A 13,959-nucleotide genomic window follows, 5' to 3' on the forward strand; every position below is an offset into this window, starting at 1 on the left:
TCCTTTTCAACCTGTTGCTGAATGTTGGAGGGGATCCCTCTAAAATGTTGCGCGATGGTTTTCACCCTTGGGTCAATATGTAGTTTTATTTTGTGTCCCTTAAGTTTCCCTTTACCCTTGAAAAGGAGTGGAAAATTTGCTGCCACCTTGGCCGTCGGGCAAATGTATTTTCCTGCCATTATTTGGTATAAAATGTGGATCAGTCCCATTTGGACCACTGATTTGAAGCTTAGGATACAGCCACTTGTGGCCTTTGTTGCCAGGACATGCACTGTTAAGCTATCTTTCTTGTCTTTGTGGTTGCACGACGTTCTAAATGCCCCTCAGCACGGAAGGGGTTCTTTGGCCCCATATGCTTAGCTGTCCACTTGTGCCTTGCACAGTCTTGGTTTGCACTTGAGCTTCAGGTATTCCGACTCTGGCATAGTGTTGATTGTGTCTCCAGAGTCTACTAGGAATTCAAATTCCTGATTTTGCATGGTCAAGATTAGTGTGGGACTGTGCTCTGAGGCGGTTGGGTTGCCCAGAGGGTATATATAGCCTTTTTTCCATCTAACGGTGCTGGAGTGTGATTCCGATTCGCTGGTGGATGGCATTCATGTGTACAATCTGTGTATTCATCTTCGCCCTTTTCGCCGTCCTTCTGGGGACGGCGAGTGCTTCCCTCTGGTGTGGCATCTCTCCTTATGGTATCTTCTCTCTGTTCCTTTCACCCTGTCTTCCTTTGGGTACCTGGGTGGGGTCCTTTGACGGTGTAGTCCTCGATCCATGGAGGCGACCTCAGTTGATTTTGGATTTCGGCACATCACTCGATGGTGATCCTCGCCCACGCATGCTGAGCATATCTGACTGATGGCGGGCATGTTTCATCATTCGGAAGGTTGTATCCAAATCGGAAACACTGATGTTTTTCCTGCTTGGTGTCATGTGGCGTAAAAGGTTATGACGTCACCTTGTTTATACACTCCTCGTTGATGACTGGAGCCGTGATTTGTGTCTTGCTCAATGTGAATATCTGTAGGTCCAGAGCAGAAGATGTTCTGGCCAACATGAGTATTTCTGCCATTGAGTGTGACACCTGCAACAGTTTCTTTTTTAGTACCAGTGACTCACACCCTGCAATCACCTGTGATTTTATAGCCTCTTTGTTGTTATACAGGTCGAATTTGAAGTGCTTTACCCTTGCTCTTAGGCATGTGACAAATGTGTCCATGCTCTCCCCTTGGAGCTGTGTAGTGGTATGAAATATATGCCTTTCATAGTCAACGTTTCAGTGTGGCAAAGTGCTACTTCAGTATCTTTTTTAAATCATCATATTTATATTTCACATCCTCTGGCAATTCCAAAATGATATCTTGTACCTCTGGGCCGGCAGTGACTGAGAGTAGGCCGATGATACGCTTGTCCTCTTGTAAGCCCACCGCATCGAGGTAGGCGTCAAACTCCTTCATCCACCTGGTCCACCGTGGACCCAGGCTGGTGGTGTCAATTGTATCAAAAGGCATTATCAAGGGTACAGGGAACACATCTCTCCCTTTCTGACCTTGTGCGTGGACTGGTGCAGCCGGATTCTGCTCCTGTTCTGACATGATCCTTTGGCGCAGTGTGCGTTGGGCGTGTCGTGTGACTTGCTGTGGCCACTCTTAGCTGTTTGGCGGGTTCTTGCAGCCTTCCTGTACTGCTGCTCTCCAGTGGTGTCCCTCTTTCCAGGGCCGCCCAGGCACTCTGGAGGTGTCGTATGGGGCTTTGGGCCATGGCTGGGGTGAAACACTTGTGTATAGGCGCGTTATAAATGCCATATCATATAGTATCATTCAGGTGCACAGTGCACTCACCCGTGGGCCCACAGGCCTTGTCGGTCGTTTCCTGCTTTCCTTCGCTTATCGCTCTTTCCCCACGATAATTAGCATGCAGCGAGTGCAGCGGATGCTCTGCTCCTCCAGAGCAAGTCGGTCCGTTATTCTCGTCGCCAGTGTGAGGTTTCTGGGAGGTCGGTAGGGGAGTACTGGCAAGGCACATCAGCAGCGTGCTGAACAGACGACCGGACACCATCTAGGCTAAACAGAATCTACTTTATTGGTGTGTGACACTCGCGCGTACACCATCCAGTTTTGTTTTTCTTCCCTTTTGTCTTTCCAATTTTACAAGTGCCAGAATTCCAAACAAAAAGGGGACAGGGTGTCATTCTCACAGATGGCCACTGGACACTCGATAACTCTGTAAATGAGCCCTTTGAACCATCCCCAGTCCGGTGTCTCTGCTTACACGCCCTGCACCGAAAGAACAGTAACCAGATGCCCATGCACGCTCCATCGTTAGCCCAGCGCGGCATGATTTAATCCGTCCCGTATAAACCCATGGGAATAGAGTTGGGAGGGGACGAGTGTGCAAGACCGTTGCAGATGCAGAGCGCCTCTGCTTTGCCGTGGCTCAAACTGGTCGTTGAACCTTCTAGAACTTGCAGCATTAGATGTGATGGAGTGCAGAGAGTTCGGGTGGGGCACGGGGTGTTCTGCGGGTGTGCGAGAGGCTGCGCAGTCGCATGGCAACATGCTCCCCCCCCCACTGATAATACAGTAAAAACATGACATTGTAGAGACACACGCGGTATGAACATTAGAAAGCCTATGGCACTGATTAAACCTTTATCCTGATTGCTTAACGGGCGATATGCTGCGTCTGTGCACGCGATGCCGCATAATATAACCTAAAGTACGCTATTGCCGTGAGAAGTTCGACAGGTGTTACCACTGTAACTGTATTTTTTGCGTCAGCAAGGCATGCACTGTTCCTTTAAACATCTTCATATTCAGCAACTGGTAAATCCTCGCCCCTCCCCCACCTCCACGCCTGACGTCAAGGGGGAGGGAGGACCACTTGAAAAGATTAGATGCACAAATCAGTGAGGTGGAGGGGGAGGAAGGGAAGGGGTGGTGGACGGTGTGGAGGAAGAGGAGGAGGAGGGGGGAGGTGCAGGCAGGGAGCAACTGTGTGTTTGGCTGGTTCTGCAGTCGAGTGTGCCTGAGTATTGGAAAGAGCTTTTGGACCTGGCGTGGAGGAGGAGCTGTGTGCGCGCAGTGTCTGCTCGTCGCATTGTTGTATTTTGGGAGCTTGCCTGAAGGAATCTCAACTTTACTGCAGGGAGCGATCCTTGCCTTCGCAGGCTGAAGATAGAGAGAGCCTGTTCCTGACCCCCCTCCCCCACCCCTCAGATACCCAGCCAGGCCTGGAGCTGAGCCCGCCCACTCTGGGAGCCCAGGGAGGAAGAGGAGGAGAGAGAGGAGCTGGGCTTGGGATTAGTGCCCAGATACCGAGGGACGGAGCGCAGAGCACCAAAAAGCGCACCTCTGGTGAGGAGCACACACCCCCCGGAATATCCGCTAGGATCCAGGGAGTAACGCTGGGCCCGCTGATTGCACGCGCAGATATTGGATGGACGGAGTGTAGGGGGCACAGGCGCAGCACGGTGTCCCAGGAGCCGCTACCACACCCCAGAGCACCGGAGGACTGCACTCTATCGCGGCGTGAGGGAGCACCCGGACCTCGGCATCGGGAGGTATGATGGGATCACGAGCGAGTACCCGTGCGATGGTGCTAGAGTACCCCCACTCCCTCCCAGTGCCATGCTTCTCTGTGCTGGGGGGTGACCTGGGGAGGGTGGCCCCTCCCAGTGCCATGCTTCTCTGCTGGGGGGTGACCTGCGGTGGGTGAGTGGGGAGGGTGGTCGCACGCTCACAGGAGTATTTCCTGAGCCTGTGTGTATGTATAGGTTTATCCACTGAGCTGACCCCGTCCATCATCAGGCATAGGCGCTTAGACCAGGAGCTGCTTGTGGGTCCTGGTGTTGGTGGTGTTCCGGGGTTAGGATTAAGCTGCATTGGCATAGCTTCCCTTGGCCGGGTTTGTTTTGGTGGGAACTTGCGTTGCCAACTGGTGTTGAGGTACCATGGCGGAGCAATATGCGGGCCCTAATACTCACGTCAGTGCTGTGGTACGAATTGGTACAAAAACAGCACGTGCATTATTGTCATGGAGTGGGCCCCTGTGCTAAAATAGCAGGGCTTGGGGGGGCTAATTGGTTTTTTTTGATTGTTTTGAGATAGCACAGCGAGTAGAGCACTCGCTTTGACATCTGTGCAGAGCATGCTGACGTAGGTTCGAATCCCGACAGGGCCAAACTCCGCCTTTCATCCTTCCGGGGTTGGTAAATGAGCACCACACACCGTGGGTAATAATAAGCAGCGCTAGCGCTACAGAAATGCGAAATTATTATTATAGCGCAACTGGGGGGGTACCTTAGGCTCCGTGGTCTGTTTACGATGAGCTACAGGTGTTCTGTGGCGCAGTTATTTTGGAGGTTACCTGTGTGTGTGTGTGTGTGTGTGCTGAGTGGTAGACCCTCTGTCTGGTGGGTTATGTGTTTAGTGTTCACTGGCACCTTTTTTGTTTTCTCGCTGCCAGTGCTGGGGTAGTGATGCGTGCTGCAGGTGGGGATTGGAGTGCATTGGTGGAGCTGTGTTTCTCCCTAGAAAGGAACAGTTTAGGTTATTGCCATCGCAGTTGAGGCGCGTTGACAAATACCTGTGCACTCCACATCTGGAGTAGTGGGGACGCTGTTGTGCCGGGTTTATTTTGCAGCGAGGCTCTTGTACCAGAAGAGCATGGTGCGATTGTGGTTTGGTGGCTTAACTGTCCACAGTCCGAGAAGCACAGGACTGTCAGCGCACCACCGGAGTCTCATAATGTAGGTGCTTCGGGAGAGCGCTGGCATGTTATGGGGCGCCACGGGAGTCTCATAATGTAGGTGCTTCAGGAGAGCGCTGGCATGTTGTTGGGGGCCGAGGTCAGACCCGAAGTGCATTTGTTATTCCTTGTGACGTTCTGTGGTTTTGTGAGGCGCGATTAATGGCGGCCGCGTGGTGCCTGTTGTGCTGGCAGGGATGGGATGTTGCAGGTCATCATTGGGGCGGTTGGCGTCGCCTTTGGGTGTTGGTCCCAGTGTTGTTGCTGCATTCAGGGGCTGCATGCAGGTCGGGAGTAATCTGTATTTACATAGTGGTGGGTGTGTCCCTCAATCTTCCGGCAATGGGAGTTGTTGGCCAGTACTATATCATGCAATCATTTTCATTAGCTTAACATGCACAGATGGATCAAACTGAATTACACATGTGTTCGAAACATCATGATTGTTCAGGAAGTCGTGCAGGGTTTGGTTGCATGCCTCTGGTCTCCTGCGTGCCTTATTTTGGATTCTGCCTTTTCAGCTGTTCCGCGGCTCTCGTTCAATGAGATGCCCTCTAATGTAGGGACTGCTGGTGTCTCCAATCTGTGTGAGGTGGCAGTTGGTGTGGGGGTGAGAGGCGGCGCGCGAGGTTCATTGGTGGCGCTGAATGCTTGATTAATACTTCTTTCTGTCTGGCAGTTATCATGACTCTTGGCTCCCGGCCCCCTTTTGGGGGAGGGGCGCCGCGTGGCTCTAAGCCCAGGCCCTGCCCTGTTTGCAGATAGTGCTGGCAGAAGAGATTACCCCTGTTTGCACAGACTGCTTGGGCTGGACAGACTTGGCAGATAAACCAAATCGTGGCTACACGAGACATGTGTGCTGCGCCTGGAGGCAACTGCCCTAGCGCCTGAGATAAGCGATAGGGCGGAGCGCTCACTCTTGCGGGTAAAGTGGGGGAGGGCACAGACACAGAGGGTGACTGACTTTCGGGTTGGGAGATTTTTAATAACCCAGTGAAAACGCTTCTTTGGGCTATGCATCAAATAATGGCACTAAAGTACTCCAAATCGGTGTTCCAACACACGATACGCGTGCCAACTAAGCCAAATACATATGGCAATTGAACATCCCTCCCAATGGGCATTGGCACCCTACACCAACCCAAGAAGCCACAGCGGGTTGAGCTCTTGCTGCTGCGATCTGAGTGTGATCTGCAGGTCGTAGGTTCGGCAAGGCCAACTCAGCCTTTCATCCGTCGGAGGTCGATAAATTGAGTACCAATTTCGGTTGGGTGATATTGTATGTAAATATGTGCTCTGTAAAGTGCTTTGGGTTAAGGTGCTATATAAATACACATCATTATCATATTTCACAATCTCGACCATTGGATCCCTGCATTAGGGGCACACCGTGGCCTTAACCACATGGAAACAACCCCACACGGGCACTTCAGAACTGCATGTATCTAAAGAACAGCAAAGCTACATGGTTCGAAATTGCCAGGAGCTGGGTGCTTATTTAGTGCCTGGTTCACTTGAAGCTCCCATGAGCTAATTTTGACCTCCTTGGGCAAGTGTTGCCTTTCAAACGCAGCTGGGCGATATAAACAACGGTGTATCTTTAAGAATGTGTATAAAAGAGAATTAAGGACACACACAAGGGACATTTAAAGGATATTGTGTAATGGACAAAATGTTAGATTTGCTGCACACGTATGTACTAGCTCCTGGTACCCCAGTGGTGGCTCCTGCCTTACGGGTGATGCCAGGTACCCAGGAGGCCCCATTTCCGCATTTTAAAATCCGAATACGAAAAAAAGATTTTGTTTTTCCGGTCGTTTTTGTGTCGGCTTTAAAATGCCGACATATTGCATACTAGCCTGCTCCCTGCAAGGTGATCCCGCTCACGCCGGTTGTCTTGATAATTGAAGGGGGGTTAACCCCCCTCCCCATTCCCCAACCCGTTCCAAGCCAAACACACATTTACCCCCACTCCCCCTTCACATAAACCCTCACACATGAAAAACAAACATAGCTCCCTGGGTGCGCCCTTCATCTCCCGCACGCACTTGCTCGCGCGTCCTGCCTGTCACCCCCTGCACGCACTCGTGTGTGGCAGGGGCGTGGCGGTTTTTAAAGAGACCACTCTGCAGTCGTTCTACATTTCTTGTTTTTAGAAAAAGGTCTTTTGACCTAATACCTACCAGGAACTGCTTTTTGCTCCTGGTCAACAAATCCTCATTTCTAACCCTGAAGCTATCTTTCCCCCTCCTTATTTTCTCTACTAACCCAACCCCAGCTGCTTTTTTCAGATCTGCAGGAGCACTAGCAGAGCTTGCAAATGGCACCAGTGTGTGCTACAAATCCCAATAACCTAACATATTACAAGTGCGTCGTTCCGTGGAAGAGCTTGCAGTGTGAGGCTACTTAAAGGTGCACGTCCTCTTCAGGGCATTATGGCGCTAATTTCTGCAAGGGGCCGGCCATAATGAGATGGGCCCTGGGGAATGTAATGTAATAAGCGGGTAGAGGGAAACCAGGCTAGGGTTAATGTTCAGGGACGTGCCATTCAAGAGTTAATCAGGTGAACGAAGCTCGGCTATCGATCAAACTCTGAAGAGAAGCGTTCATCGGTGGTAATATTCCCGGAAACGAGGCAGCTTTTTACGGGTTCAGTCGTGGGGGCGTATAGGACGCAGAGACAGTTTTCGATCGATGGCGCTTACATTTCCTGATTTAAATAACGACAGAAGTGTCGATACACCACTTTCCATTGTTATGCACCCTGAACAAAGGCTATATTACTAAACAAAAGGAAAACTCTAGTCACGTTGTGAATCACGTTCATACTTTGGAAAAGACCTAAGGTATGCCTTTGACATGAATATAGACCTATAGCCAAAATAGAATGTTAAAAAATATACATTCTCAATTTTATCAAATAGTTTATAACATACTTAATATAAAAAATCTTCCAGTGGCTAAATGCCTGGACGAAACATGGCTTCCAAACGTTAAAAACACCTGCAAGATGGGTTTCTAGTTGGGCACCTAGAGGAGACCTTGTGTTCAGGTTGTCGAGGATTTCCGTGGTTAAAAGTGAATAGGTGGAAGTTCATTTTGTGTTTTTTGTTTTTATTTTTTTTTATTTGTTTTTAAAAAAATGTTTGCAGTTCTTGAAGCTTCTGACTAGACTCGGTTTAAGCTAATTCTTAGCAGGTTCTATCTCTAGAGCTTAATTGGTTCTATCGCTAGTAACGGAGCAACGCAAGCTCAAGTTTTTCATGGCTACCGTTTTATGATTAAACGGTGGCGGATGGATACTCCATCTTTCTCTGGGTGGCTGCTGTCAACTATGTGGGGATGATTTGGGCGTTAGGCACTGTTAGACTAGACGTTGCTTGGGTGGTGGTCTCTTTCTGTTCTGCTATTGGCCTCGCACTGTAAGGGTGACTGTGGCCGATATTGTTATTTGCTTCTGCACTAAAAAAAAAAACATAAAGTTGATGGGGGGAGTGTTTAGGCGTAGCTTTAAAAGTACCAAGGAAAGTTCTACAACAAGACTGCGTTACAGTTATATAACCCATTTATGTGGCGCTGTTCATGGAACATGTTTACATCCAATTATCACCTAACCAAACATTCCATTTATCGACCTCAAAAGAGGGAAAGGCCGAGTTTGCCTTGTCGGGATTCGAACCTCCGACAGACCGCAACAGCGAGCGCTCAACCCACTGAACTAGCCTAACCAGCACAAATGGCAAGAGAAGACCAGCATTTTGATTAACCACCCCGATTGCACTGCTTTTAAATGGTTATATCGTCAAAAGGATAGATGGCTTTGAAGGATTAAACACCTGAGGGGTCGTAGCATGTAATGGGGACGAGGCTGGGCCCTTCAGTGTTTAAATGCTAAGGGGAGATGGGTTTTCAAAAGCTGAACGTGTGCATGGCTGCACCGCATGGGTGTGATAAACCGCGCATGCTGCTTCTCCTGGCTGCCTCGAAGCTTTAATCGAGGACCTATTGTGTAGTGTGGGTCATGTTGACGTGGCTGGGTCTTTGCGATCTTCAAAGCCCGTTAAGGTTTTAATAACCCAAAGAAGCAAACTTTTTAAGAGGTGGGCACCGTTCAAACAGTAAAACACCCTTCGCGGCCAGTGCGTTCAATGGTTAAGTACTCGCAAAAGAGGCGAGGTAAATGTGGGCCGGTTTGATGAATTGGTACAGTGCAGTTTGTTGTTTGACACATGTTGCTGACCCAATGGGATTTAACAATACACTGCCAATTATTTTTACCAAACATGTACTAAAGATGTCAGTGCCTTAAGTGGCACTACAAAATGAGACGAGGCTCATCAAAGGGGCGTGGCCTAACGGTGGGGGTGATGCTGGCCCGTTGGGCGATCCCCCCCTCCCCCCACGAGCCCAGGCTCAATGGTCTACTGGCACCCCTGCCATGCAGCCTTTTGTAGGGATCAGCACCCTCTCCCCAGGGGGAGAGGGTGCTGATCTCTGCATTTATTTTCTATTGGCTTGCCTGGCCAGGGACAGCGCCTCGTCTATTCAGTCTTAATGGTGGCACTGCCCCGCCTCGCCAGGTGGGGAGGGGCATCTTCACCATTAAATCTGAAAGGATGAGGCCGCTGGAAGCGAAGAGTTTTCATGATTACTGAAACTCCCGCAAATGCGTGAGAGCTTCGGGATTTAGGAAACAAGGCTTCTTCTTCCAGCGGCCTCACGTTTTCTCCATAATGGTGGCACCGGCCCACGGGCATCTCTTGCTTAAAGTGATGCCTCGCAGGAGTGGCGACACCATTATGGCTGAAAGTCATTTTTTTCTGAAGCCTGAAGCTCTCGCACACGAGCGAGAGCTTCAGGCTATAGAAAAAAAAGCATTTTCATGTAGCGGCCGGGGCTGCCAGGGGAGATTAGTGGCCCCTGGCAGGGTCCCGCCTCAAAACGAGATTTCGGAGACTGCCGGGGTCCAGGCCCGGCACACTTAAAGCCCTGAAAGATGTACATAGAAACGTACAATAACCTTTTTGTTGCTGCTCCCGCCTATTGTGGCGAATGCTGTGCGCGCGCATCGTTGGTGCGCAGACGCAGAAAGAAGACACTGGAGCAGAGTATGCGCTTCTGGTCCGGGGTTTGGCCATACAGGGAAATATATACACACTAGGCCATGGGTGGAGAGAAAGCAACGAAGATAAAATGCTGCAGGGTTAAAACGCAAAAGAATATTTAATGGACAGGGCCGATCCTAGGAATTGCGTGCCCTGGGCGGCATAAAATGTGCGGGGACCCCTTATTTGCATAAATGGTGACCCGTGATATTACAGAAAATTATTTCACAGAATGATTCTTTAATATACAAAATATCATGGGCAGTTACATTGCAAACACATTGCCATTATTAAGGCAGTAGACAAGTACCATGTGAAGTTCAGTATACGATTTGTCACTGTTAACATTTACCTATGTGTCAATACCAGGAGCGAGTCTTTATTTTGTAGTAGCAGACATGAGAAGGGAGCCTCATCAATGTACCCCCTGAACCTTCCTTGGAGGGAGGGGGTGAGCAGGTTATAACGATTTGGGCGGGTGCAAGAATTTAAAGGGGAAGCAGGCAGGGATCCTATAACAGAAAGTTGCAATGGCAACTGAGCAGGTTAGGTCACTGTTGCTGAGATGATATGTTTGTCTTCCTAAAAATCACATGGCTTTTTTCCCCATTGCTGCTGCAAAATGTGCTGTGAAATGTAGTGTTTTGACTATGGCATGGGTATGGCTCCCTCGCTGAAGGTTTCCATCGTCCCCCGCCGGAGACCGCGGGATAGAAGGTAAGTGGGGTGAGGAGGGAGGAAAGGATTGGGGAAAAAAAATACAAATCTTACCCGAGTCCCCGGCAGGGGACGAAGGAAGCCTCCAACCATGGGGAGGCTCGGAGCGGGGATTGCCCCATTTCAAGCCTCCTCATTGGCTGAGGTGCTGCCACGCCCCTCGCCTGGAACAGAGTAGCCAGCACGCACGGCAATACCGTGTGGTATGGCTCGCAAATGAGCCAATCACCACAGAGTATTCCTGTTCAGCCGCGGGTGCTGGGTACTAATTATTTGTAACCTACGAGACATTAATTCATAAGTGCACACGATAAGTCAAAATAAAGTAGAAAGTAGGAATGTGAACTAGTGATCTCCTTCGTCCTACTACGCACATTGAATATCTGAACCGCCTTGGTCCATGTCCTAATGAGCTATTGCCAGTGTTGGCTTTGAGATATTGCCGGAGCAAATGGCTGTGTAGTTCCGCCTGAAAGCTTTTTTTCTTGCGATTTAAGAGGTCTGTACCTGATGGTTTGTACGGGTGGGGTTAAACATTGATGGCCCTTGCGTGTTCTCGGTTGCCTGCTCCTCTGAGAAGCTACGAGTATTATTCTCAGCCATATTGTTGTCTGAGATATGGGGGTCAATCCCCCCATACTTATGAAACAAATAAGTGTCGTATAGAGTCCAGGTCCTGGAGCCCGGCATGCATGTTGCGCGTGCAGCAGTGTTTCATCTCCGGAAGCACTGCTCTGAATACACTGGCGACACATGAGCTTGACCCAAAGACCTCTCTGGAGAGAATCTCATCAGCTCCCAACATGGCAGAACACACACCCAGTGTTTAGGCTATCTGCAACCTAATCTCCGCACTCTTCCAATCTCCCCCACCCCCAGTGGCAGTGCCTATGCCAGTGTCCAAAAGGGCCGAGACCTCTCCTACCAACCCCAGCTTGCACAAAGCTCCTGCTCAGAGTACTCTGGCCCCCACTACATCTCCGGACAAGTGTGACAAACGCTACATTGCTTCCTCTCCCTCCTCAGCTGGTGCAGAGCCCTGCGGTGCGAGCAGGGGACTGGACGTGGCTCTGAGTCACACAAGGATGGAACCACTCCAGCCCACATCCCCAGAGGATGTCTGGGATCCGGTGACATCATCCCCGCTGTCAGTTGCAACCTGCCTTCCTCCTTTCCTTCCTTCCTGGAAAGCATGCCCTGCAGCGGAATCCACAGAACCCCGCTCACCAGGGCAAGTCTGCTCTTTCATTGGACACCCAGCTCTGGATGAGCAATTACGGACCACCACCTCAAGGGTGGACATCCACTGGGCTCTGGTGCATCAGATACAACGGTGGACTTCCACTAGAGCCCCAGTCCACTAGGCCCAGGCCAGGCCACCACCTGGTACCAAGCCGAATGGAGCACCTGACGAATCCTGGCTCAGCAGCTCACAGCATCTGGTGGATCCTGACTCAGCAGCTCACAAGGCTCGATCACACAATTCAGCATCCAAAAAGGCAACTAGCCTGCCTTAAAAAGTCACTTGCCACCTCAATCCTACAACATTTACCAATCTCGCTACTCCTAACCTAGCCCAAAATTCAAACTGGAGCGATTCTCGTGTAGAGCGTTCTACAAATTCGATCTTGACTGCCAGGTTTGGCTCTAGTCTTCTCAAGGTCAAAACATAACGAGGGTTCAACTTCCCAGGTTCGATTTTTTTTATTTTTATTTATTTACAAATTGTGTCACATCATACCACATGACCAATTAACTTTTAAATTGTAAGAGCTTCGTACAAAGGGACCTCAGTATTTTCCCACTCTATAAAACCCATGTCCATTTCATCTTTTCACCACCCAGTCTTCTTTTTTCCCCACTTGACTACTTGTGGCTCGATTTTTATATCGCCCCTTAGTTCTAGCTCGATGTTTATCACCCCCTAGTTCTAGCAGGAACCCAGTCTTTTTGTACATCTTACACCACTAATTTTTTTAGAGCACATTTTTCCTTTTTGCCACAAAATGCAGGATGGTTTTCGGGTATGGTGTAAGCAATATGGAGCAGGTGGTATAAAGGGGGAAATGGGGTGTCCCCCCTGCATTTTGTGGGCAAGACAGGTAGTCAAAAAGAACAGTGTGCAGCAGAGAAAAAAAAATAAAAACCACACACTGAACCATTCCAGCATGCTCTGTATTATTTTCCTGTATCATTCTCAAGACTATTTGCTAGAGTACATCGGACATCCAGTTCTAGCATGCAATGTTGGTCTTTGAATGCCTCTTTGCCAAGGTGCTTAGGAGTTCTGACTCCCAATGCCAGCATGCAGTTTCTAATGGTGCTCTCCGAGTGTGGTATAGGAACTCGCATTTGCATTCTCTCCACTCTGGACTCTGGCATCCATCTACAGGCTTCCAATTCCATTCTAGTTTCGGGCGCCACCTCCTTGCTCTCAAGTTTGGGAACTATTGTTAGGACTGGCTCAGGTGACTTTGCTAAACCCCTACAGTGCATGCCTCTTTTGCTTCCCACTTTTACCTTCTCTCTCCATTGCCCCAGTCTTCTCCACTCGAGAGGTTCTAGCGTAGTTCATGCTGCTGTAGTCTCCAGGTCAGCCATTTGCCCATTTCACAAAGCACTGCTTCCATGCAAAAGGTCTCTGCACACCTGCTTATTAGCGGCCACTTGGACTGCCACAGCATCGGATGTTCCTTCTGCAGCAGACTCCACCCTGATAATGCATGGGGCTTTTCTTCCTAGCCAGATCAGCCCCCAGACATGATATCCCATAGTTGGCGAAGGGGACTGCATCACAATTCTTAGTCCACAGGAAAGTTGTTCCTAGTCTTTGGGACTATCGCCCCTCCCCCACCCCAACACTGCTTTTTCACCAAACCGATGTTGCCAGTGGTTTAGTCCGTAATGGACACTGTCACCACGCGCCTCTGCGACCAAAGGTTAGTGCAGAGTCCAATAAGCTCCCTACATTTTGGCTTTGTGCAGAGAGTTGTTTGCAGGTATTTAATGCTTGCATAGCACAAAAACCTCGCGGTCCACATAAAAAAACAGACAGGCAACCAAAATCCAATACCAGAGGGCACTAAGGGAGCCAAGGACTGCATTTAGAGCTGATGCGTCAATTTCTCTCAAAGTGTGGTCCACCTTATTTGAAGACCTTGTGCTCACTGATGATAGTGAGTCTATAGAGGTTTCCGAACTATACCCTGTCGGAAAAGGAGGAGAATCATCTAGTTTTGATACCTCCGATACTTCTATCGGGGACTCATCTCCATTGCTTGGTAGAGGTAATCTGTCCCCGTTCATCCACTGGATGGGTGGGTTTATGTTCGAGTCTTTAATCAATTTTAAAAAGCTATTATCCTCAATATAGTAACTTTCCTCCTGGGTCGCA

At 49.5% G+C, this 13,959-nt stretch overlaps 1 protein-coding gene across 1 annotated transcript in view; it reads left to right on the forward strand.

The window, feature by feature from the left end:
• Positions 1-2,941: 2,941 nt before the first annotated feature.
• The window catches only part of SEMA4C (semaphorin 4C), a 74,752-nt gene continuing 63,734 nt past the window's right edge, over positions 2,942-13,959 (forward strand). Inside the window, exon 1 of the mRNA XM_069619066.1 lies at positions 2,942-3,556. The gene's annotated coding sequence lies outside the window, so the exon portion shown is untranslated. The remainder of the gene's footprint in view (positions 3,557-13,959) is intronic.

This window comes from Ambystoma mexicanum, chromosome 10, assembly GCF_040938575.1.
Source record: "Ambystoma mexicanum isolate Mex_15411 chromosome 10, UKY_AmexF1_1, whole genome shotgun sequence".
NCBI lineage: Eukaryota > Metazoa > Chordata > Amphibia > Caudata > Ambystomatidae > Ambystoma > Ambystoma mexicanum.